This window comes from Lutra lutra, chromosome 2 (genome assembly GCF_902655055.1).
Source record: "Lutra lutra chromosome 2, mLutLut1.2, whole genome shotgun sequence".
In the NCBI taxonomy this organism is placed as follows: Eukaryota; Metazoa; Chordata; class Mammalia; order Carnivora; family Mustelidae; genus Lutra; species Lutra lutra.
Genome location: NC_062279.1, coordinates 132,879,299 through 132,905,577, shown reverse-complemented (window position 1 = coordinate 132,905,577; position 26,279 = coordinate 132,879,299). Strand labels below are relative to the sequence as shown.

Genomic DNA, 26,279 nt, shown 5'->3' with positions numbered 1-26,279 from the left:
ATCTGCCACTAGATTTAATGGTAGAAAAATGAGAAAAGATGAGAATATTTACTTTTTTAGAGGCATAAAGTAACCCATCAACTAGATCTGTATATGAATGGAGTTTGGGATGCAAGAAATAGAAATGGAGTAGCATCCAAAGTGTAAATTTGTCCTTTGGAAAGCAGATAAGAAACCTAAGAAAAATGTTCTAAAAAGTCTGAAGGTATTGAGGAAATGTTTTATGTTAGCAATCCCAATGGAAATATGCATAAACACACACACACACACCCCAACAACAACAACGCATGTATCCCCCCAAATCTATCTCATACCTATAGAACGATCTTATGAAATTACTTAGTGAGAGAGTAGGAAATGCTTTCAGTGTTAAACATTGTTCTTTGTTGAAGCAAGCATCTTGGAGCTATATAGAATAAAAATAATTTGGAATTTTGACTTTTTGCAGGCTGTCACTGTAGAGACAAAGTTAAGAAAAGTTTTTTGACATGACTAAATAGTTTTAAATTGCCAAGTGTTTAATGTTAAGATATGTAGGTACCATACCTACAACATAAGTTTCCAAAAGTTTGAGCAAAGGAAATTAACTAAAATAAAAGTTGTCAGTTTTCCATCATGATAAAAAGCTAAAATCTTTAAGTCATTTCCATTGTGAGGAATATTTCATGTGATTTTTGCTTCAGAAAGTTAAATCTTTAAATTTGCAGATCTAGTTTGCATTAAAATAGTTATCTGCATAGCTATTTGTGCAGTCTTAACTGTCAAAAGTCATTATACTAAGTGGCTATTTTTTTAAATTACAATTTGAGTACATAAGCTTCTGTATAATTGTGATAGAACTATATCCCTGATATCTAATGTCCAATACTAGATTTTATGGTAATTGTGGGTCAGTTTATACTAATACAATTATACAGGTTGACATAGAAATGATTTTTTTATGATTTTATTTATTTATTTGACAGAGAGAGATCACAGTAGACAGAGGCAGGCAGAGAGAGAGGGGGGGAAGCAGGCTCCCTGCTGAGTAGAGAGCCGTATGCGGGACTCCATCCCAGGATCCTGAGATCATGACCTGAGTGGAAGGCAGCAGCTTAACCCACTGAGCCACCCAGGCGTCCCGACATAGAAATGATTTTATAGGATTGTAATTTATTGTCAAGTGGTAGGAAATCTATGGAAAACATTAGGGATCACCTAAAATCAAAGAAACATAAGATAAGTTAGAATGCTTACAAGTAGAAATTATTTAGCTCTCTATGAAGGACTTTTTTTTTTAAGATTTTATTTATTTATATGACAGAGATCACAAGTAGGCAGAGAGGCAGGCGGGGGGGGGGGGCGGGGGGAGCAGGCTCCCCGCTGAGCAGAGAACCCGATGCAGGGCTCTATCCCAGGACCCCAGGATTATGACCTGAGCCGAAGGCAGAATCTTTAACCTACTGAGCCACCCAGGCGCCCCTCTATGAAGGACTTTTCAAACTATACTTGCAACAAATAAATTCACACTGGATTATATAGCTTGAGAGCTTACAAGTGTGAATTCAACATGGCATTGACATGCAGTTTATTGAATTAACAAAATCACTACTGTATAGAGAATATGTACAAAACACGTATTAATGAAAACATTTATTCTGCAAATATTTTTTATGTACATGACATAAAAGGCAATATTTTTCAGGCAATATAAACATAAAATTGATACGGTCCCTGTAAATCCTTTCTTAAATCTTTTGTGATTTTGAAATTGGTTATAGTTTTTTAAGCATATGAATCATTCATCAAATATTTTTGAGCGCCTACTATAAAACAGTAACTGTAGGCACTAGGGATGCAATGGTGAACAAGAGGTAAGTTGCCTTTCTTCATGGACATTGTAATCTAGTGTGGCACTCAGAAAATGAACAGACAAATAACATTTCTCAGGTGATGACAAGTGATAGGAGAATTAAGGCAGCTAAAGGGAATAGAGAATGACATTGGAGTACATCAATCAAATACTTAATACTGTGCCAGTGAAACTGCATGGAGGTAGAAACTATTGGCAGCAAATCAGGGTTTGTCATACACTGAAATTTCTCCATTGTCTCATTAACCGAATGGTTGAACAATGAAGAGAAAGTATGCCAAAGAAGGAAAAAAAAAACTACTGAACTAGACTCTTGCAATTGAAAAACAATCAATATTCAAAGATCATTTAATCTATTCTTACAGCTGATCTTCTCCCATGACCCTGATAGTCTCAATAACTATTATGATTTTATAATATTTAAGTAAGTTAAACGCTACATATTTTGTACGAGTCACCTTAAATCAAGATAGAATAAAGCTCCTTTGGTCTCAATGGGACATGCTAACACATGAATATATTGAAAGAAGTTTTATGACATTTTGGCTATTGTTCACAACCTATGTGTTTAAAATATATTACCTTAATGCATAAAGTCTTCCTACTTTTTCAGTTATACAAATGAGAATGGATTATCAGCATCACATGCATTTAGGAAAGAAATATTTAAAGCTAAAACCAGGTAAAATTATGTTAAAGTGATAAAATTTGTAAGGAAGTGTCATGAACTGCTTTATGAAACAAATTTTTTTCCTCATATTCTGAACACAAATATGTTATTATTTCTGGCTAAGGAAAGGGGGAAGAGGGCAGATGATAGGGAAAGGAAGACAGTCATTTTCCCTTTAATATTATCATAGGAAGTAATTTATTTCCTACCACCTTTCATCTTGAGAAATAAAAGGAGTTATTTGATTATAAAATAATTAACTACTGAATTCCATTTAATCATACTTTCCCTAAGGGAACTCACATTACGATTTGGAATTTTTTCCTGTTAATTTTGGTAAATGTGATGTAAAATCTGCATGTCTTTCTTACATATAGTGTGGGGTAGGTAGAAATGTTGTCCACCAAATATGCTCACATCCCGATCACTTAAACCTGTGATTATCTTACTTTGTGTGGAAAAAAGTGACTTTGCTGATGCATTTAAGTTAAGGATGTCAAGCAGAGGGATCATCCTGGCTTATCCATTTGGGCCTGATTTAATCACATGAGTCCTTAAAATCTGAGAACACTTTTGGCTGTGGTTAGAGAGACATGTGACAATGGAACAATGGTCAGAGAGACACAACCTTGCTGGCTTTGAAGATAGAAGGGAGCCATGAGCCAAGGAATGCAGGTGGTTTCTAGATGCTCAAAAAGGCAAGAAAATAGACTCTCTTCATTCCCTCCTGAAAAGAAGGACACCTTTATTTTAGCCCTTTTTGCCCTTTTGACACCTTTATTTTAGCTTCGCATGACCTGTATCAGATTTCTAACCTTATAGGAGTTAACAGATTTGAGTCTTTTTAAGGCACTGACTTAGTGATAATTTGCTATCGCAGCAATAGGAAAATAGTACATTTTATATGGGGCATTTTATATCTTTCCCATTGGCTTGGGAATACGGATATAAGGAATAGAAGAATAACACTTGGTAAAAGATACAAGAGTTTCTATAGAAATAATGGAAATTCCTTTCCAAATTAATGTATTTTTCTTATTTCTTCATGATTCTTTCCAAATTGAGAAAAAAAAATGTAACCATAACCAAAGCGTATACCACATACTTTAGTGCTATTACACCAGAGGAAACAAGTATATTTTCATACATTATCATAAGTGGGTAGTAGACGGTTCATAACTCTCTTATAAAAAATTGTCTAAGATGTGGTAATATCAGTGCTTGCTGTTTTATAATTAATGAATTGGGTTTAAAATCCAATGAAATGTTTTTTTAAGATGTTCCTTTTATATGCTTTCATTGTGCTATTAAATTTGTCACAAACAGTAAGAATAATGAAATTTATAGCAGACCTAACCAAACAAGAAAAAGTGAAAAGATAAATTAATAATTATATGTTGAAGTTCTACACAGTATCATTTATTTTCTAGGAAACTACTCAAATATACTATTTGTTAATCAAAATAGACAGGGGCTCCTGGGTGGCTCAGTCAGTTAAGCATTTGCCTTTGGCTCAGGTCATAATCTCAGGGTCCTGGGATCCAGCCAGGGGTTTGGCTCTCTGCTCAGTGGGAAGTCTGCTTCCCCTTCTCCCTGTTACTCCCGCTCACCCCACTTGTGGATTCTCTATCCTCTCAAATAAATAAATAAAACCTTAAAAAATTTAAAATAGACAATTACTATATTTAATTCCTAGCTGATATTATTTTTAATTTGTGCCATGAAAATGGGAAATTCTTAGTGAATATAAACACAGCTCTGAAGCAATAGTTCTATCTTTAATTCTTGGTTATGTATTGAAGTATTATCTGTAAAATAGAAGACTAATAAATGTGGATTCCCCCATTCCCAAGCTAGTAAGTAACTGACCACTGTTAACCCGGCACTGAGGCAAAAGTCATACAGCTAGTGAGTGTGGGAGGAAAAAAAAGGATAGTCAAAAAGAGGATGGGCTGAGATATTGTGGTTTTATAATGGTTTGTGGAGGATCTGGAAGAAAGCATGTAATTGACCAGAATTAATTTCATATCATTTAAGAGAGATTTTTTTCTGAGCAGAGCATCAGTAAAAACCTCCTAAGGGAATGCCACATAAAAACATTAAATGAGGCCAAAAAACATAAAATAGGCATGTACTCATATGTGTTGGCACAATGCAGTTTCAAAGTGAAACTGAAAAAAGTATGCATGGACAGAAACAGATTAGAAGATTACTTGGTATAGATCAATCTGTGGCATGAAAAAAATGCAAATGCAAAAGCATCAACTCAAATCTTTGTGGTAATTTCAAGTTAACCAAGAATCAGTATAACCCAGTTATAACCCAGTTATATCCCAGTACCTCCTCCCCCTTCTCCATATGAATGTGGTTCAATAACATACCATAAATGATGCCTACTGGATCAAATTAAAGAAAGAAAAGAATCCCTGTCAACTTCTATGGTAATGAAAGAAGCTGGTTATTAATAAGGAATGATCTTCTGTCAAACTTTCAGGGCACCTTACTACCTACCCCAATAACAAAGACATTCTCAGGTTTTATAACAATGCCTCAAGATCTGATGTAATTTCTCAAATTTCTCCTCATTTTTTTATGCTCTGTTCTAATTCTAATACCTATTGATTCAGACTCAAGACTGCTTTTGAAGTTAGACTAGTGTTGTTTGCCTTGATGTCAGTCGCTATTCCAGACTTAACTCAGCTCCACAGAGGCAAGGAATAAAGAGAATCTGAGTAGATACTTTAATAAAATAGGTTCTCTGTATACAAGTAAAGTGTAAATATACAGGAGGAGTATCAGAAATATAAAAGAAATGTCAAAACAGAACAATTTTTTGATGTAGGTATCACAGATCAAATTTTTGTTGGGGAAATGTTGATGAAATGTTTCTGAGTCCTCAAGAAAAACATATCTGTTCACTCACAGATTTATTAATAAAAGTTCCTTGATATCAACTTTATATATCCAACAGGTTTTCCACAGTATGACAAACAAACTGCAAGTTTTATAACTTCTCTAGGTTTAGGTTATAAGGTTCTCTTGAAAATAAGTATAAGCACAATATATTTTCAACTATACTTTTTAGATTTCCTTAAAATTATGGTGTAACTTTTGTATAATATCTGAGTCTCGAGGAGATATGCAGTAGGAAGTATTTACTGCATGTAGCTATGTTTAGAAGAAAACATCAGTATGTCAATGTATAAGCTAGAGAATACGAAGGTCCCAATTTCCTCTGGTGCTCAACAAGATCAGACCTGAGCCTCTCAACATAATTGTTGATTTGTCCACCCTCAACTCTTTTTGCCCCTCTCTAGCTTCAACATACTTTGCCGGAAAAAAGGTGAAAGCAAATATAAAATAATTTGATGAAATCCTACCTTCCTACTCTGCCCCTGATGTTTTCATTTTATTCATGCTGACTGCACTTTAAATTACTTAGCAATACTTTGAGTAGATGCATATTCCTCCAATCAATGCCAGTGTATTTTTCAAGTTCATTTGCTTCTCATGCTCTTACAATTATTTCATATTTTCCCCTCTCTCCTTAAATTTTTAATATCTCCACCCTCACTGTTATCTGATGAATCTTCTTTCTATTTACTGAGAAAACAGAAGCAATCAGAAGAGAATTTCCATACAATTTCTCTGAAAAAAAATCCCTCAGCAACTATCCATCGTGTTGGAAGTAAGTGCCATAGTCCCATTAATGACACACAAGTCTATATATATTGAGCCTGTTACTCCATTTTTTTTTCTCTTATTTCACCTCTGACTGTTCTCCCTTTTCTCCAGCCAAGACTTCACCGTGGTCCTTGAAAACATCAGGTATTTGACTATGCAGATATCTGAAAGTTTTGCTTAGAAAATTCCCAGATAGGGATAACTGGGTGGCTCAGTCAGTTAAGTGCCAACTCTTGATTTTGGCTCAGGTTGTGATCTCAGTGTCATGAGATCTAGCCCTGTGTAGGGCTCTCTAGTGAGAGTTGAGCCTGCTTAGCATTCTCTCTCTCCCTCTCCCTCTTCCTTCCCCCAACGACCTTGCTCCCTGCTCACACTCCCTCTCTCCCAAAAAAAGAAAATTCTGAGGTATCTGCATGGTCAAATGCTTCCATATCAGAGAGGACCTGCCTGATCATCCTCTTTTCAATGAACACTTCTAACACAGACACTTCCTTTCTCTTTGCCCTGTGGATGTTTCCAAAGAGTGCTTACTCTCTCTGACCAACTATATTAAATAAGATAATTTACATAAAGCACATAAAGTACTTGTGATATATCAGAAGCTACATAAGTGTTGGCTATTATAATTATCATCATTATTAATGTGCTATTATTTAAATTAAATTTCACTTTTAAAAGGTTTTACGTTCCTTTACATTCCAGTGTAAATTTGATAAAGGCAAGGATTTTATCTGTTTTGCTCACTTCTGTAATTACCAATAGCTAGAACAATGCATGGTATATTACATGGACTTGTTCAATGTTTGTGGAAATATAACTGAATATTTGAACTGCTTTTAGCCATTTTCTATCTAATTTATTATTCTTCAAATGAGACAGTCTTATTCAAAAAAAAACTATTTGAAAGTAGTTTTTCAAGTTTTGTACAATGGATATGTTTCTATATATTCTTAAAAAGCATGCATATTTTTAAATATTTACATGGTCCTATGAATAGGAATTATATCTGTTGCCCCAAGCTTGAAGAGTCAAGTAGTTTATTTCTTTTTTTTTTTTTTTTTTTTAGATAACTTCTAGAAAACACTTTTTGGAAGTGATTCTATCATATGTAAAGTGGTGGCTGGTATACAGTAGACACGGGAAGTTAGTTCTTCAGTCCATTTCTCTTTCAAAGTCCTGTTTAATAAACAGCAGGTTTGGGAAGCACTTCACTTTGCTTTCATAGATTTATTTCAAATCTTATGTTTGAACCATATACTCATTATAGCACTGATCATATAACAATGTAGTTTTTTTATTTAATCATCTGTCTTCTCAACTTGAGGATGAACTACCTCAATCTACAACATAATAACTCATAAAACTTTCTGACAGTTTCTCAGTGTTCATTTGTGTTCTGAATATTTACTTTCCTGTATAATGATTTATATAATCATTATATATTGATTTTTTTCATAAAGAATAGTTCACTTATATCAAAATTATTCTATGTATGTATAGGTATACTACCTAAATATCAAATTAGTAGCACCATAATGTCATGCCCATGTGTATATTATATATTAATATTAATATATATGAAACAATTACGATATTAGTAGGAAAAGATAAAAGTAAACTATATTTGAAATACAAACAATTGAGTTTGTGATTACCCTAAAAATCCTATAATAACATCTGAATTCATTTACTTATTAAGATTTTATTTATTTATTCGAGAGAGAGTGAAAGAGAGCACTGAGTGGGGTGAGGGATAGAGGGAGAAGCAGAATCCCGGCTGAGCAGAGAACCCTGAAGTGGGGCTAAATCCTGGGACTTGATCCCAGGACAATGGGATCATGACCTGAGGCAAAGGCAGATGCTTAACTGATTAAGCCACCCAGGCATCACTGTAACATCTGAATTTAATATCTTGAAATGTGAAAAATTTTCCCACAAAATGCCAAGGGGGCATATTAATTTGAACAACTATTCCGTCTTTTCCTTTTTTTTAAAAATTAATTCCCACTCAAAACCCTTCTTGCCTATGGTACAGATCTTAACAGTTTTTTTTTTTTTTTCCAGTGCTTTCAGAGAGCAATAAGCATGTGAAGCATCAGCAGGTGTCTTTATATCACAGCAATAGTTTGATAACCAGGAGGATGTGGAGTGGGGCCTGTGGTCAGGGCTGTCAGTGCTCCCTCAGTCCTTAGCTGCTCAGTGTGTAAGATAGTTATTTGGTCCCACAGGTGCCAAGACTCTGCAGGGGAGTGTCTGATTGACAGGAAGATATTTGTGTCTGTCAGCCTCCTACTTAGCAATACACAAAATGTCCTGGAAAGCAGACATCTAGGAAAATTTTAAGATCTTGCTATAGGCATATATGATTTCCTTGCTGAATTTCCCCCCTACAACAGAAAAATTGTGATGCTCCATGAAGTGTTGAGGTTAAATTTTAAAATATTATTTCTTAGTATGAAGGAGTCCCTCAATTTGCCTCCAAATGTATATCCAAATATGTTTTTTTTTCCCTTTAAGAGTGATTGCTTAAGACCCACCAAAGCAGACCATAACTTCATTTCATTTACAACTGGAAAAAAAAAAAAAAAAAAGTTTTGTTACAACATAGATTTATGGCTTTTTCCTAATTAGATGTTTACAGAATGCCCTGGTAGAGAAAGACCTACATATATAAATTTATCTTCTAGTGCAAATAAGTGGGATTTCCTTAAGGGAGTCACTGCCTATAGATACTGGGGTGCGGGGGGAGGGAAGATTCTTATAGCCAATCTTCTAGTGAGGTTATAAATCTTTTAGAGCAGTCTGGGGCACCTGGGTAGCTCAGTGGGTTAAAGCCTCTGCCTTTGGCTCAGGTCATGATCTCAGGGTCCTGGGATCGAGCCCCACATTGGGCTCTCTGCTCAGCAGGGAGCCTGCTTCCCTTCCTCTCTCTCTACCTGCCTCTCTGCCTACTTGTGATCTCTGTCAAATAAATAAAATCTTAAAAAAAAAATCTTTTAGAGAAGTCTAAGAGAAAGGATTTCCTGGTTCCACTCTCAAATAATCATCTAATATTAGCTATTACAAAGGAAAAAAGAAGAAAAGTAGCTCTCTTTAGCTGCTGGGCTGTTTTTCTGTATTGAAGCATGATTCACAATAACCAAAGGTACAAACAACACAAATATCCATCAAAGGATGAATGGATATAGCAAAAGTAGTAATAGATACAATGGAATATTATTCATCCTTTAAAAAGAGGGATATTCTGCAATAAGTGTCAACATGGATGAAACGACATTAAGTGAACAAATACAGCATGATTCCACTTATAGGAGGTATCTAAAGTAGAATCAGAGGGTCAAATGGTATGACTTCTAAGGGCTAGGGGTAGAGGGAAATGGGGAATTACTAATTAAGGAGCATAAAGTTTCAATTATGCAAGATGAATAAGTTCTAGGGATGTGCTGTATAACACCATGCCTATAGTTAACAATACTATATTGTATGGTCAGAATTTTTCAGGAGGGTAGATCTCATGTTAAGTGTTCTTACCACAATAAAATGTAATTTAGAAAGGAAAAAAAAATACCTTCATCTAGAACTAAACAAAGTTTGATTATGGTTACAAGACAAAGACCATTTCAGGTCAAGAATGTACTTTCTACATCCTGTTTTGATAGTAAAATTTGCGCAGTAGAATTACTATTTTAAGTAGTTAGGTTTTTAGATGTTTTTAGCATTTATTCACCCAATTGGAAAATCATAGGTTTTCAGGGTATGCAGTTTTAAAATCTCATGAGCACTGGTAAGGTAGAATTTTAGTGCCCACCAATCCATCAGTTTTTAACTGTACAACATATTCTGCTTCAGTTTTTGGGGTTTTTTTGCAAAATGTCTTCAATACAAACCTATGGTCACCAGTAGGAAGCAAAATAGAAAATCTTCGTTGCTCAAAGGGCTTCTTGGAATGTCTCAGAAAGATAAAATATAAAATCCACTTGTCTTATTTTGAACTCTCCTCCTTGAGTTCAGTTTAAGTTTCATGCCTAAGTAAGAAGGATCCATGTCCTTAAAATATGGAACCTAAGACACATCAACCTATCCCATTCATGTTATAAGTATAAATAATTATTCTAATGCTGCTGAAGTTAAAAAAAATTCTCTAGTTTAAATGGTGTATGATGAATTAACTTCATATATACTTAACATAAACAGATAATTTGATTACTGCTAGAAATTTTTAATATTTTAGACTTTCTTCAAAGAAAGTTCAACTTTTTTGCGGTTGTCTTGACATATAGAACACAAACATTATTTCAGTTATAAGTATCTGCCACCCTTTAAACACCTACACATGGATTTTGGTTATCTGTGATGATGATGGGACTCTTTCCAACTCATAGTTTTTAATTAATATTCTATTTATAGATTTAAAGCCACTCAAAACTAAACAAAATCATATGAAACAACAAAAATGTCAAATCAAGCTAATAAACAAAGAAAAATGCTATAAAATAGAAACAAAAAGACCCACAAAGAATCAATCTAGATGAGATCAGATATGTAATATAAAAGAAAACATTGAAGATAATAGAGATATATTTATCCTAATCACTGCACGATAATACATTCTTTGGCACAAAATGGAATGGGTGATTATTTTAGGCTACCCCTGTGTACTTGGTTATAAGACAGCAATGAACCACTTGTGTGTGGTATGAGTGTCAACATCACCAATACAATAACTGTTACAAAGGGTTACAAAGAGGTCTGCAAGTGAAAAAAGTCTCATCAACTAATGACATGGTAAAGCTAGTACATTCCCTTTCAGCTACCACCATGGACTGACTTATGTTCTCCTATAAATTCATATATTGAAATCTTAACTCCGTCTCCCACCCATTTGACTACATTTGGAGATAAGACACTTGAGAAGTAATAAGGGTTAGATAAGGTCATGAGGGAAAAGCCCTCATGATAGGATTAGTGGATAAGAGAAAGACAGATTTCTCTCTGCCATGTGGGGACACAAGAAGAAGATGGCCATCTGTTATTAGCCAAGAAGGGGACTCTTAGTTCAACCCAATTAACTGGATCTTGATTTTGGACTTCTCAGCCTCCTGAATTAATGGAAAACATATCTATTAGTTAAGTTGCCCAGCCTATGGCATTTTGTTACAATAACCCAAGCAGACTAATACAGGAATTTTGGAGATAAGCATTGATTCCAAAATTTCTAGATGATTTTGTCCTGCTAGAATGAGACCTCCTAAGCACTCCGAGTTCCTAAAGGCTATACCCAGAAATTCCTGTAAAGAGTGCCTGGGACTTCTTTCCCCAGTGCTGAGAGGGGAAAGCGCCAACCCAGTTCAACATTTACCATGGGGCAAATGATTACCAGGAGCCTTGAGCTAGTCCCACATGGTTTCTTTGGAACCATGAGGTGGATACTTGAGCTCTGATTATACTTGATGCTCTCTTCCTTCAAAGCAGACCTGTTCATTCCACCTGACCGTATTTCTTGGAACTTTCTGTTTCCTATAGTTAATGATTCCCATGTTATCTGCACTATTGTCTGAATACTTGCTTTCTTTCTTTTCCTGGAGCCATATAAAGTCATTCTGACCTACATGGTAGCAGGGAATCAATATACCCCAGGAGTAGCCTTCAATCATATAAATACCTATTTTCCTATCATTTTAGTTGAATTAAAAGTGTGGCCTTTATTGGTTGCCTTTCCTTTCCTGTATCATTCTCTACCTCCTTGCAGGTAATCCCAGCATATCCCAAGTAAACTTCCAGTATTCAAATCCTTATATCTGACATTATCTCTGACAAAGAAGACATACACCCTGACACTTTGTGGAGTTATTTATCTTCCTGATAGATACAAGATCAAAATTATATCTAAACATATTTTTGCTTAAGAAGGGGATTTTTCTTCCTTCTACAGTTGGGCTTCCATGTTAAGCAACTGAGCCAGTAGTTCTCAGAGTTTCTGTTCTGAAAGACTCTTCCAATTTAGTTATTTATAGCTCAGACTGTAAAGCTAATGTGGACAGTGAAAACAATACTACCTAAGCTTTAATGAACTCTTAAAACACTTCAGACTTTGTTCTAAGAATTTGAAATATGTTACCTCATTTTGTTATATCTATTTTATGAGATAGATGCCATAGTGTCACCCAAGTGTGCAAAAAAAAAAAAAAAAAAAGGAATAAATGAACTTGCAGAAAAGATGGGTGTAACAATGTATTCAAAGTAATATCATTACTAAATAGCCAAGTCAGGTTATAAACCCAGACGGTTTGAGTCTAGAATCCAGTCTTAAACACTGTAGTCTATTATCTCACTGACTTTCTCAGATAACTCAATTTTTGTTTCCAAATTGGTAGAGAGTAGGGCTCATTTTTATCATCAGATTTTTTTCATTTGAATTGTCACTGTCCTACCTAGAGAATTTACTTCCATCTTCACTAATAGTAGTTTGGCCATTGGTAAGAACAGACATAACACCTCTGGGAGAAAGACTCTTGTAATCGATTCTCTTACTACATGGAGCCAAAAAAACAAAAAAAATCAAGACTGAAATAGAAGAACATCTTTATTTTTCAACTTAATCTTTCATTCAGTATTTATGGATCACCTACTGTGTTGCAGGCACGGTAGTAGGCCAAGTGAATACCATTGTGAGAAAAAAAAAATGTTTCTTTTCTCCTAGAATTTATACTCAGTGGGCTGATTAAAAATATATAATCAATATATACAGAACATTCCACCCTAAAACAACAGAATACTCATTCTTCTCAAGTGCACATGGAACCTTCTCAAGAATAGACCACATACTGGGTCACAAATCAGGACTCAACCGATACCAAAAGACTGAGATTATTCCCTGTATATTCTCAGATCACAATGCTTTGAAAATGGAACTCAATCACAGGGAAAAGTTCAGAAGGAACTCAAACACCTGGAAGCTAAAGACCACCTTGCTTAAGAATGCTTGGATCAACCAGAAGATCAAAGAAGAACTGAAACAATTCATGGAAACCAATGAGAATGAAGACACTTCGGTCCAAAACCTATGGGATAAAGCAAAGGCGGTCCTAAGGGGGAAATACATAGCCACCCAAGCCTCCCTCAAAAAAATTGAAAAACCCAGAACACACCAGCTGTCTCTATACTTTAAAGAACTGGAGAATCAACAATAAATCAAACCAACTCCACACATAAGAAGGGAAATAATCAAGATTAGAGCTGAGATCAATGAGGTAGAAACCAGAGATACAGTAGAACGTATCAATGAAAATAGAAGCTGGTTTTTTGAAAGAATCAATAAGATCGATAAACCATTGACCACACTAATCCAAAAGAAAAGAGAGAAAGCCCAAATTCATAAAATTATGAATGAAACGGAGAGATGACAACTAACACCAAGGAAGTAGAAACAATCATCAGAAGTTATTATCAACAGTTATATGCCAATAAGCTAAGCAACTTAGATGAAATGGATGCAATCCTGGAAAAGTATAAACTCCCAAAATTGAACCAGGAAGAAATCGACAACCTAAATAGACCGATATCTAGTAATGAGATTGAAGCAGTGATCAAAAACCTCCCAAAAAACAAGAGCCCAGGACCTAATGGATTCCCTGTGGAATTCTACCAAACTTTCAAAGAAGAAATAACACCTATTCTCCTGAAGCTGTTTCAAAAAATTGAAGCAGAAGGAAAACTTCCAGACTCTTTCTATGAAGCCAGTATTACCCTGATCCCCAAACCAGGCAAAGACCCTACCAAAAAGGAGAATTTCAGATCAATATCACTGATGAATATGGATGCTAAGATTCTCAACAAGATCCTAGCAAACAGGATCCAACAGCACATTAAAAGATTATCTACCATGACCAGGTGGGATTCATTCCTGGGCTACAAGGATGGTTCAACATTCGCAAATCAATCAATGTGATAGAACAAATTAATAAGAGAAGAGAGAAGAACCACATGGTCCTCTCAATTGATGCAGAAAAAGCCTTTGACAAAATCCAGCATCCGTTCCTGATTAAAACGCTTCAAAGTATAAGGATAGAGGTAACATTCCTGAACTTCATAAAATCTATTTATGAAAGACCCACAGCAAATATCATCCTCAATGGGAAAAAACTTGCAGCCTTCCGTTGAGATCAGGAACATAACAAAGATGCCCACTCTCACCCCTCTTGTTCAACATAGTATTAGAAGTCCTAGCAACAGCAATCAGACAACAAAGAGAAATAAAAGGTATCCAAATTGGCAATGAAGAAGTCAAACTCTCTCTCTTTGCAGATGACATGATTCTTTATATGGAAAACCCAAAAGACTCCACCCCCAAACTACTAGAACTCATACAGCAATTCAGTAACATGGCAGGGTACAAAGTCAGTGTACAGAAATCAGTGGCTTTCTTATACACTAACAATGAAAATACAGAAAGGGAAATTAGAGAATTGATTCCATTTACTATAGCACCAAGAACCATAAGATACCTGGGAATAAACCTAACCAAAGGGGTAAAGGATCTGTACTCGAGTAACTACAGAACACTCACGAAAGAAATTGAAGAAGACACAAAAAGATGGGAGACCATTCCATGCTCTTGGATTGGAAGAATAAACATTGTTAAAATGTCTATACTGCCTAGAGCAATCTATACATTTAATGCCATTCCGATCAAAATTCCACCGGTATTTTTCAAAGAGCTGGAGCAAATAATCCAGAAATTTGTATGGAACCAGAAGAGACCCCAAATCGCTAAGGAAATGTTGAAAAACAAAAATAAAACTAGAGGCATCACATTACCTGATTTCAAGCTTTACTACAAAGCTGTGATCACCAAGACAGCATGGTACTGGCATAAAAACAGGCACATAGACCAGTGGAATAGAGTAGAGAGCCCAGATATGGACCCTCAAGTCTATGGTCAAATAATCTTCGACAAAACAGGAAAAAATATACAGTGGAAAAAAGACAGTCTCTTCAATAAATGGTGCTGGGAAAACTGGGCAGCTGTATGTAGAAGAATGAAACTCGACCGTTCTCTTACCCCGTACACAAAGATAAACTCAGAATGGATTAAAGGCCTCAACGTGAGACAGGAATCCTTCAGGATCCTAGAGAGAACATAGGCAGTAACCTCTTCGATATCAGCCACAGCAACTTCTTTCAAGATATGTCTCCAAAGGCAAAGGAAACAAAAGCGAAAATGAACTTTTGGGACTTCATCAAAATCAAAAGCTTCTGCACAGCAAAGGAAACAGTCAACAAAACAAAGAGGCAACCCACAGAATGGGAGAAGATATTTGCAAATACAGTACAGACAAAAGGTTGATATCCAGGATCTATAAAGAACTCCTCAAACTCAACACACACAAAACAGATAATCATATCAAAAAATGGGCAGAAGTTATGAACAGACACTTCTCCAATGAAGACATACAAATGGCTATCAGACAAATGAAAAAATGTTCATCATCACTAGCCATCAGGGAGATTCAAATTAAAACCACATTGAGATATCACCTTACACCAGTTAGAATGGCCAAAATTAGCAAGACAGGAAACAACATGTGTTGGGGGGATGTGGAGAAAGGGGAACCCTCTTACACTGTTGGTGGGAATGCAAGTTGGTGCAGCCACTTTGGAAAACAGTGTGGAGATTCCTCAAGAAATTAAAAATAGAGCTTCCCTATGACCCTGCAATTGCACTACTGGGTATTTACCCCAAAGATACAGATGTAGTGAAAAGAAGGGTCATCTGTACCCCAATGTTTATAGCAGCAATGGCCACGGTTGCCAAACTGTGGAAAGAACCAAGATGCCCTTCAATGGACAAATGGGACAAATAAGGAAGATGTGGTCCATATACACTATGGAGTATTATGCTTCCATCAGAAAGGATGAATACTCAACTTTTGTAGCAACAGGGACGGGACTGGAAGAGATTATGCTGAGTGAAAAAAGTCAAGCAGAGAGAGTCAATTATCATATGGTTTCACTTATTTGTGGAGCATAACAAATAACATGGAAGACAAGGGGAGTTAGAGAGGAGAAGGGAGTTGAGGGAAATTGGAAGGGGAGGTGAACCATGAGAGACTATGGACTCTGAAAAACAATCTGAGGGGTTAGAAGCGGCAGGGGTGGGAGGTTGGGGGAACCAGGTTGTGGGTATTGGGGGGGGCATGGATTGCATGGAGCACTGGGTGTGGTGCAAAAACAAGGAATACTGTTATGCTGAAAATAAAAAAAAAATAAAATAAAAAATACCTATATATATATATATATAATCATATAAAAATGAATAAAACATTTATAGGTATTTTAAAGTGCTCATTAAACACACACACACATACATACACACACACACACATTGGATTTTATTCTGAGTGTAGAGACAGTGGAAGATTTTAAGCATAAAAGACATAAGCTGTTCTATTTTTTAAATGATAAACTTAGGTTCCATGTAGAGTTAATTGATGAGGTCGGGGAAGAACAGAAAAACTACTTTGTAAGATACACAAAAGTTTAGGCTAACTGGAGATACTGGCGAAGATAATAGGACTAGACAGGCATAGGGTATGTTATATGTGTGAATCCAACAAGATTTTTCACATACATGCTGCTGAATTCCCTTAGTTGACTATATTCTAAAGGTTTTCACAGTAAACAATATAAGGGAAGGGGTGAATGTAATGCCAAGAGCAGAGGAAGTATACCCTACATAGTGTAGAGTTCCTCTATCATGCTGATTCTACTTATTTTTTTAAAGATTTTATTTATTTATTTGACACAGAGAGAGAGATCACAAGTAGGCAGAAAGGCAGGCAGAGAGAGGGGGAAGCAGGCTCCCTGCTGAGCAGAGACCCCCCCCCCCAATGCGGGGCTCGATCCCAGGACTCTGGCATCATGACCTGAGCCGAAGGCAGAGGCTTAACCCACTGAGCCACTCAGGTGCCCCTGATTTTACTTCTTAATAATAATTTAAGTATCATTGACTGAGCCTGGTCTTCCTATAGTGTACCCTGTCTATCTTGCAGTGTCAAAAACCAAATATAAGAATATGACAAGAAAAGAGAATGGAAAGAAGTAGTTCTAAAGAGAGTACTGGTTTTGGGGCTTCATATTTTGTGTTGGAAATAAAAGAATAATTAAAAGAAAAAAAACTGCATTCCATTATATCATATCTTTCTATAGTGCTTCAACATTTAAGATGAATAAATTTGTCCTAAAAAGTGTAAAACAAAGTCAACATTTAAATTTATTTGTTGAATGGGAAAAATACAACCAATCTAGGTTATTTCTCTATTAAAGGTCAGATCTTGACAGGGAGTCTGTGACTCAGTCAGTTAAGCATCTGCCTTCAGCTCAAGTCATGATCCAGGGTCCTTGTATGTAGTCCTGCATTGGGCTCCCTCCTTAGTGGGGCTTCTGCTTCTCCCTACCCCCTCCCCCACCACCCCACTCATGTTCGATCTAAAAAATAAATAAATAAAATATTTTAAAAATATGAAGTATGGATCTTGAAATTCTCTTTGTGCTGTAATTCGAGCTGAAGTCAACATTTCATCATGTAAGATGAGAAACTGTTTAATAAAATCTTACTCTCTAGGGGTGCCTGGGGCTCAGTCAGTTAAGCATCTGTCTTTGGCTCAGGTCATGATGGGGAGGAGTCCCTGGGATAGAACACCATGGTAGCACTCGGATCAGAGTGGGGAGTCCGCTTCTCTCTCTTCCTCTGCCCCTCCCCCTACTCATGTTCTCTCTATCTCTCAAATAAACTAATAAAATCTAAACAAACAAATAAATACACCTACTAATCTTATACCCACACCTATTATTTTCTAGGATTCTAAGTTAGTTTCCACAACTTGAAATAAATTAATCAGGGAGAGCTGGAAAAAAACAAAGATGGTACATTTAGTAATGACAAACTTGTAATTGCTATTCAGTGCAGATTATTATTATACTCTCTGTCTATAATAAAGAATATTAGTTCAGATAAGGAATGTGATTTTTATAAACTAATGAATTGATTAGGAAAATTCTCATTCTTTCACATCAGACCAAAAACCTGCATTTAAATTATTAGCCATAAAATAAATGAATAATAAATTGGTGCATAGAAATAATAAATGCAAACTCATTTCTATGAGTTTATTTTCATTTTATGTAGTAATTCATAGCATCTGCTATTGATCTTCAATTTAATCTTCACATTTATATGATCTCTCTTTTTTTTTAAGATTTTTTTATTTATTTATTTGACTGAGAGAAATCACAAGTAGGCAGAGAGGCAGACAGAGAGAGAGGAGGAAGCAGGCTCCCCGCTGAGCAGAAAGCCCGATGTGGGGCTTGAACCCAGGACCTGGGATCATGACCTGAGCCGAAGGCAGCGGCTTAACCCACTGAGCCACCCAGGCGCCCCTTATGTGATCTCTTAATATTAACTATTATACAAAGAAATATCTTTGAATATTTGTAGAATCCTACAATCCTACAATATTTGTAGAAACAATCCTACATTCCTAACCATTTTATACAATAGAATCTGAAATTGTATTTTTTTTTAAAGATTTTTTATTTATTTATTTGACAGAGAGATCACAAGCAGGCAGAGAGGCAGGTAGAGAGAGAGGAGGAAGCAGGCTCCCTGCTGAGCAGAGAGCCCGATGCGGGGCTCGATCCCAGGACTCCGAGATCATGACCCGAGCCGAAGGCAGCGGCTTAACCCACTGAGCCACCCAGGCACCCCTGAAATTGTATTTTTGAATAATGAACATATATAATGGAACTATAGCAAATCAAGCATATTTTATAAAATATAATGATATAACCTAATAATGTAGATCAAGAGAATTCCTTTTTCCCTGTCTTTCCTACAAATACCAGGCAAGAGGCATGACTTAAAGTATTTTTATGATCTGTGATTCCAGTAGTGAAAACATTTCAATAAATGCCCTCCTCTGCTCTCCCTTATGCCCTAAATTACATTGTATACTCCTTCTTTTTTCCTTCCTTCCTCCTTTCTTTTCTTTTCTTTCTTTCTTTCTCTTTCCTCTTTTCTTTCCTTTCTCATTTTGTCTTTGATTTCTACTTCCATTGTATTAAAGAAATTTCATCTATATTGCTTTCTTTTGGAGATTTATTGAGGATTTCTCTAGTGGTCAGTTCTTGTTGATGTCTCATGGGCTCTCTCTTTTCAGCTCTATTAAAATATAATTGACATGTAACATTGTTCAGATTTAAGGTGTACACCACACTGATTTGATAAATGTAATGCATATATTCCAAAATGGTTACCACAATAGTGTTAGTTAACGTATCCATCCGTCCTCACGTAGTTATAATTTGTATGTGTGTCTGTGTGTGCACATGTGCATGCCATGAGAACTTTTAAAATTTACTAGGTGATAAAAAATCAAATCAATCAATAAATAATAAAATATATACTGGTTGATGAGCAGATGATCCTCCTTCTGACATATGGTTTGAAGATCTAGAGTAGCCTAACACAATGCCTAAACCTTTCACCTCACTTCATCTCATCATGTAGGCCTTTTATCATTTCACATCATTACAAGAATAAGGGCAAGTACAGTGTAATAAGATATTTTGAGAGAGAGAGCATATTCACACAACTTTTATTATAATATATTGTTATAATTTTCTATTTTATCATTAATTATTAATCTCTTACCTTGCCTATTTTTATTTTTATTTTTATTTTTTTTACCTTGCCTAATTTTTAAATTAAACTTTATCACAGGTATGTATGTATAGAAAAAAAATAAGGATAATTTTTATCTGCAGTTTCTGGATCCTGGAACTGGGGGGTGGGTCCTGGAACATATCCCCCACTGTTAAGGCAGGACTATTGTAGAGTCTTATATTTTCTAAAAACCCACAAAAGAAGCTTAAGTTTTACTTATCTTTTCTACTCTTTTCAAAAAATTAAAATCAAGAGGTTAGATTATGAATCAGCAACTAGAAAGATTTTGTTATTACATAAGTCAGATGTCTCATTTTACAAATGAAAAAAGCTGTGTCCAAGTAGCATCAAAAGTCAGTCATTAACAGAGTTGGTTCCACACAATCATACTGCAATGATTCATAATTAATAGATGGCCCTACCTAATGAATCAGCTGGTTGAAAGCATTTCACAGGCTGAAGCCAGATAACCATCCCTACATGTTACAGTTAACTTTGCTTCATCATTGCTATTATTATTTATTATAAACCTTCTTCCAAGTGACTAATTATGTGGCATAATTGTAGACCTAAATAGAGAAGCGTGATCATTGTTGAGTAAAACAGCTGGGGAAAAAAAACAAATCATAGCATGGATCTCTGTTCGATCTCCATCTAAACACTGTACATTACTTGGCAAAACTGTGCTAATTTAATCTTGGTGAATAAACGATTTAAGTGTTATTTCTAAAACTGAATCAATATGTTTAAAACATTTCTGGCAAGTAAAAATTTCTATACATGGTGCATGAAATTGCAAATTATTTATAGGCTAAGTTCATACATTTGTTTCTGAGAAATTTCAGTCTTTTCTCACTTAAAATCTAACACCCAGAAACTATAACATGAAGTTTCATATACATCTTTTTGAAAACATCTTTTCCCTTAGTATTTATTTCACATCATTCTCATTCAATCAGCAAAGTGGTCCCAATGTATCCAAAGTTAGTCCCACATACTCAGTTCTTCTATCCATGCACTTATACATGAGGCAGATTCTGCATTGTTTTCTATCATTAAGTATCAAAGTTAAAAATAATAGGTATGCCTTAATTCAACTATATTTATCTATAACTATATTTTTACAGAGTTGTATAGAAAGTCTATTATGATTTAAAAGCATATTCAATGTACATACTTATGGAGAAATGATGGAGGTCATTGAGTAAGCATTAGAAATAACTTATTCAATTCTACTTCTTATAGGGCTAACCGGTTAATTGAGTTGATTTTAAATTTACATGTTATACAAGCTATACATTATGACAAATTTTCTTTTAAAATATAAATGAGTCTTCTAACTTAAATGCAAAGAAGTCATTCCTTTTAAAGAAACAACATTTTGAAAGGGGCAATATATGGAACTTTACTGATGAGAGGCCATTAAGTATCTCTCAAGGCAATTGATAATATCTTAGTCAAAGGGATTTAAACAGAAGGGATAAGTGAAGGTGTACATTTGTTAGAATACCTAATCACAACACTCACATCTCCAAAATAATTTAATGCTCTTGACTCAAAGAACAAAATTCCAACCAGTTTTCAGGTGTATTTTAAAACATTCTCTGGCACATACATTTGCAAGCGTATCTGTAATCATCTCAGGAAATAATGGATGATCTTTAAAAAGTCCTTTAGACAGGGATTTGCTAGGAATTGTACTCAAAATGTTCTAATGTTTATAAGCAGAAGAAGTTAAAAATACCTATGCTGAATAAAATAGAACAATTATTTTAATGGGGTAAGCAAAAATCTTATATCTTCAAAGGGCTTCTTGACAGTCCTGTTGGTATCTCGCTAGGTGACCAAGTAGATATTGTCAGAATTCTCTTCCACTTGCTTAAGATGAAGACTAATGACAAGTACTAGCCAGAATGTCGTTAATTATAACCACACTCTTCTTGAAGAGCCCAGGTTCCATTTTGGCTTTTATGGTCTATCTACAGGGTGCTCAGTATTTGTACCCATCAGAAGATGAATGTGATGGCCCTAGAAGCTGTTTGTATGCAACTCCATGTTATATTTCAAATGTTAGATGCCCTGAGCAGACATGACGAGATAAGTGATTGTGCTCATAAAATGACTGAATATGTCTAGTAACTCCTATAACTTGTTTTTCAACTTCTTTGACTAAGAAAACATTTAGATCTGAGACTGCAGTAATTAAACACAGATTATTTTTTTTCTCCCAATGCTTGCTTGATACTGACAAAACTAGCAATGAGTTTATTTACTCAAGTTAAATGAGAATTTATTCTCATAAAGAATGAGAGTTTAAACATAAAATGTGTTAGGTAACTTATGTATGCTTTCTTATCTAATAATCAAGACAATTCTATTTAACAGATATTGGAATTTTCTTGATTTCATACTGAGACTGAAAGGAAATATCCATGAGCACATGTATGAATTTAAAGGCCAAACTCTTTATGACAATGAACTGGGATAGCTTAAAGAATGTTGTGAAAAGCTCAGTGAAAAGATCGTGTCCAGAACTCATAGGTTTGGGTATCACATAAACACACTTTATAAAAGCTCAGTGACTTGAAGGACCAATAAGCATAAAGGGCATATATTTTGTAGCAGTAAATGTCTGAAAAAAATACTTTTCTATGGTAGAGTTGAATTATTTCCAATTAAACAAGTCACTAAGTAGTAAGAAGGGTAATATTCCTGAATGAAATGTATGTACAACTAGTCTTCACAACTTTTTCTCTGACTAAAGATATATGAGTTTTGAAGGTAAATGATAAAATGAATGTTTGTTTTTTTTATTACTATCTTGAACTTACATGATCTTCACTGCCCAATTAATTTTGGCTTTTGAATATTATAGAAGTTTTATTTGGCTAAACATGGCTCATTAGATTTGCTAAACTAGTGATCAGGTATATCTCCATAACAAGTGATATTCCATTATAATTGTTTACAAGCTGGTATGTACAATATTGTCAAGATCCATCATGAGATTCAATAAAATACCTTAACATTTTATAAATTCCATGCTGCTTTTCCTTTAGGTCACTATTGGCAGGAATATGAAATTGACAGGATGTGAATACATTTAGGCTTATCCACATTTTAAGTTTAGGCAAAGAAAAAATAATAGTGACTTTAATTTGACAAATAATTTTTGATTTTATATTACATTTTAGATAATGTGCTAAGGGCTGGACAAAGTGAATGGACAAATAAAAAAAAAATAAAAAAGGAAGGTCCTTCCTTCATGGAATGAATGTATATTGAAGTACAAGGACTAAAACAACAACAACAAAAAATTGAAGAAAATTTTAATTATATTATATTTAAAAAAAAATAAATGTTGCAAAGAGTATTTGTTAAAGAGAAGTATTAAATGCCATAGATAAAAATTCAGTTTTTAAATGGTTGCTTAGAAAAGAGCCCACAAATAAGGTTGCAGAAGCAAGGATTGAAGTAGGCAAGAGTAATCTGTTAGTATTTCTGGCAAAAGACACAGAGATTGCAAAGTTCCAGGGAGGATGTGTGCCTGACCTATTCAAGGAATACTAAAGAGATCAATAGGGCAAAACTGAGGAAAAAGTGAGGAGAATGAGATTGAAAAGGAGATGAAGAAAAGAGGGTACAGGATCTGATAGGCTGTTGTTTCTTATCCTGAAGTAATTTGGAAAAACATGGAAAATTATGAGCAGAAAAATGTCATAACTTGATTCACAATATAATAGGATCATTTTAGCAACTTTGTTGAGAATAGAATATAGGAGTTAGGAGCAAGTGTGGAAAAGGGAGACCAGAAATAATACTACACTGGTTAAACAAGAGAGTAGCAAGCAGTAAAGGTGATGAGAAATATGTTTCAACATATCTTTTCTCAAACAGGCAAAATATTCTTGAAAAAGAGCAGTAAAGAGAGAAAAAACAGGCAAAAAATATATGGACAACAATTTATAGGAGAGGATAACCAAAAGATTAAACAAACCTACAAAATGTCCTTAGATTCACTGGAAATAAGAGAAGTACAAAACTGGAAAAATAAACTATCATTTTGCCCCAGTCACACTGAAAATAGAGAACAGTAAAATGCCAAAGATTATTGTAATGTTGGGCCATTTTATTTCTCTATTGCAGGTGGGACTGTGTATTGACACAGCTATTCTGGACACCAATCATGTGCCAGAGACACAAATCAATTATTGACTCCTGTGACTCAGCAATTGCTCTTCTAGATACATATACCAGAGAAATTCTCATGCAAGTCCCTAAGGGAACATGATGAAGAATGGTCATTGAAACATTCATTATTGGGACGCCTGGGTAGCTCAGTTGGTTAAGCAGCTGCCTTCGGCTCAGGTCATGATCCCAGTGTCCTGGGATCGAGTCCCACGTTGGGCTCCTTGCTCAGCAGGGAGCCTGCTTCTCCCTCTGCCTCTGCCTGCCATTCTGTCTGCCTGTGCTCCCTCTCTCTCCCTCTCTCTCTCTGACAAATAAATAAATAAAATCTTTAAAAAAAGAAAGAAAGAAAGAAAGAAAGAAAGAAAGAAAGAAAGAAAGAAACATTCATTATTACAAATGGGAGCTAGATGAAAAAAAGTGAAGATATCTTAAGGGACTTACAGGACAACATCAAGTGGACAACCATTTGCATTACAGTTGTCCCTGAAGGAGAAGAGAGCAGGGGTACAGGGTAGTGAGAAAACTTATTTGAAGAAATAATGGCTGGAAATTTCCCCAAACCTGGGATAATAACTAGGCATCCTGATTCAGGAAGCCCAGAAAGCTCCAAAAAAAGATAAACCTGAGGTGACTCATACCAAGACATGTTATAATTAAAATTTCAAAAGTTATGGACAAGGAGAGAATTTCAAGAGCAGAAAGGAAAAAGCAAAAACAAAAACGAAAAACAAAAACAAAAACAAAACAACAACAAAACACCTTGTTACATTCAAGAGAACCCCCATAAGATTATCCACAGATTTTTCAGGAGAAACTTCGTAGGCCAAAATGGAGGAGTATATTATATGGAAAATGCTTCAAGAAAAAAAAAAAAATTCTGACCAAGAGTACTCTACCCAGCAGGTATCAGTTCAGAATTGAAGTGGAGATTAAGAGTTTCCAGAAAAGCAAAAGAGAAAGAAAGTTATCACCACCAAACTGGCCTTACAAAATGTATAAAAGGGACTTCTTTAAGCTAAAAAGAAAGGACATTAATTAGTATCAAGAAAATGTGAAAGCATAAATCTCACTGATAAAGGTAAATATATAGTAAAAGCAGCAGACTGATCACTTATAAAGCTAGCATGAAAATTAAAACATAAAAGTAGTGAAAATACTGTAACTATAATAATTAGTTAAATGATACACAACGTAAGAACATAAACATGGAGGGGGAGAATAAAAATATGGAGCTTTAGAATGCATTCAATCTTAATTGTTATCAACTTAAAATATACTGTTATAAAAATAAGTTATTATATGTAAGCTTAATGGTAATGACAAAACAAAAATATAAAATAGGTTCACAAAAGATAATGAGAAAAGAATCTAAGCATTCTCTGCATGTTCATTGTGTTATTTACAATAGCCAAGATATTGAAACAGCTTGCATGTCCATCAACAAATAAATGGATAAAGAAAGTATGATACAGGGATGCCTGGGTGGCTCAGTCAGTTAAATGGCTGCCTTCAGCTCAGGTCATGACCTCAGGGTCATAGGATGGAGCCCCACATAGGGCTCTCTGCTTAGCAGGGAGATTGCTTCCCCTTCTCTCTCTCTGCCTGCCTCTCTGCCTACTTGTGATCTTTGTCTGTCAAATAAATAAAACCTTTAAAAGAAAAAAAAAGTTTGATACATATACACAACGGAATTTTCAGCCACTTTAAAAAAAAAAGAAAGAAAGAAAGAAAGAAATCTTGCATGAGAAAGAAATCTTCCATGACAACATGGAAGGACTTTGAAGGCTTTTTGTTAAGCAAAATAAGTCAGATAGAGAGACAAATGCTATATGATACCACTTATATATGAAATCTAAAAAACAAACACGTACACATACACACACACTCACAAACTTATAGAAACAGAGAATAGATTGGGATTTGCCAGACATGGAGGGTAAGGAATGGGCAAAATGCCTGAAGGGAGTCAAAATATCCCAACTTCCATTTATAAAATAAATAAGTCATAGGGATGTAATGTATACTATAGCTAACAAAATTAATTCTATATTGCATATTTGAAAATTGCCAGAAGAGTAAATATTAAAGGTTCTCATCACAAGAAAAAGTTCTGTGGCTATGTATGTGACAGATATTAACTGGCCTTATTGTGATGATCC

General features: G+C 35.0%; 1 long non-coding RNA gene across 1 annotated transcript; it reads left to right on the top strand.

The window, feature by feature from the left end:
- Positions 1 to 7,289: 7,289 nt before the first annotated feature.
- On the top strand, positions 7,290 to 25,091 carry LOC125093964 (uncharacterized). Its single transcript, XR_007125399.1, has 3 exons — positions 7,290 to 7,299; positions 8,372 to 8,379; positions 25,031 to 25,091. It is a non-coding gene; the product is annotated as an uncharacterized LOC125093964 (long non-coding RNA).
- The last annotated feature ends 1,188 nt before the right edge of the window (positions 25,092 to 26,279 follow it).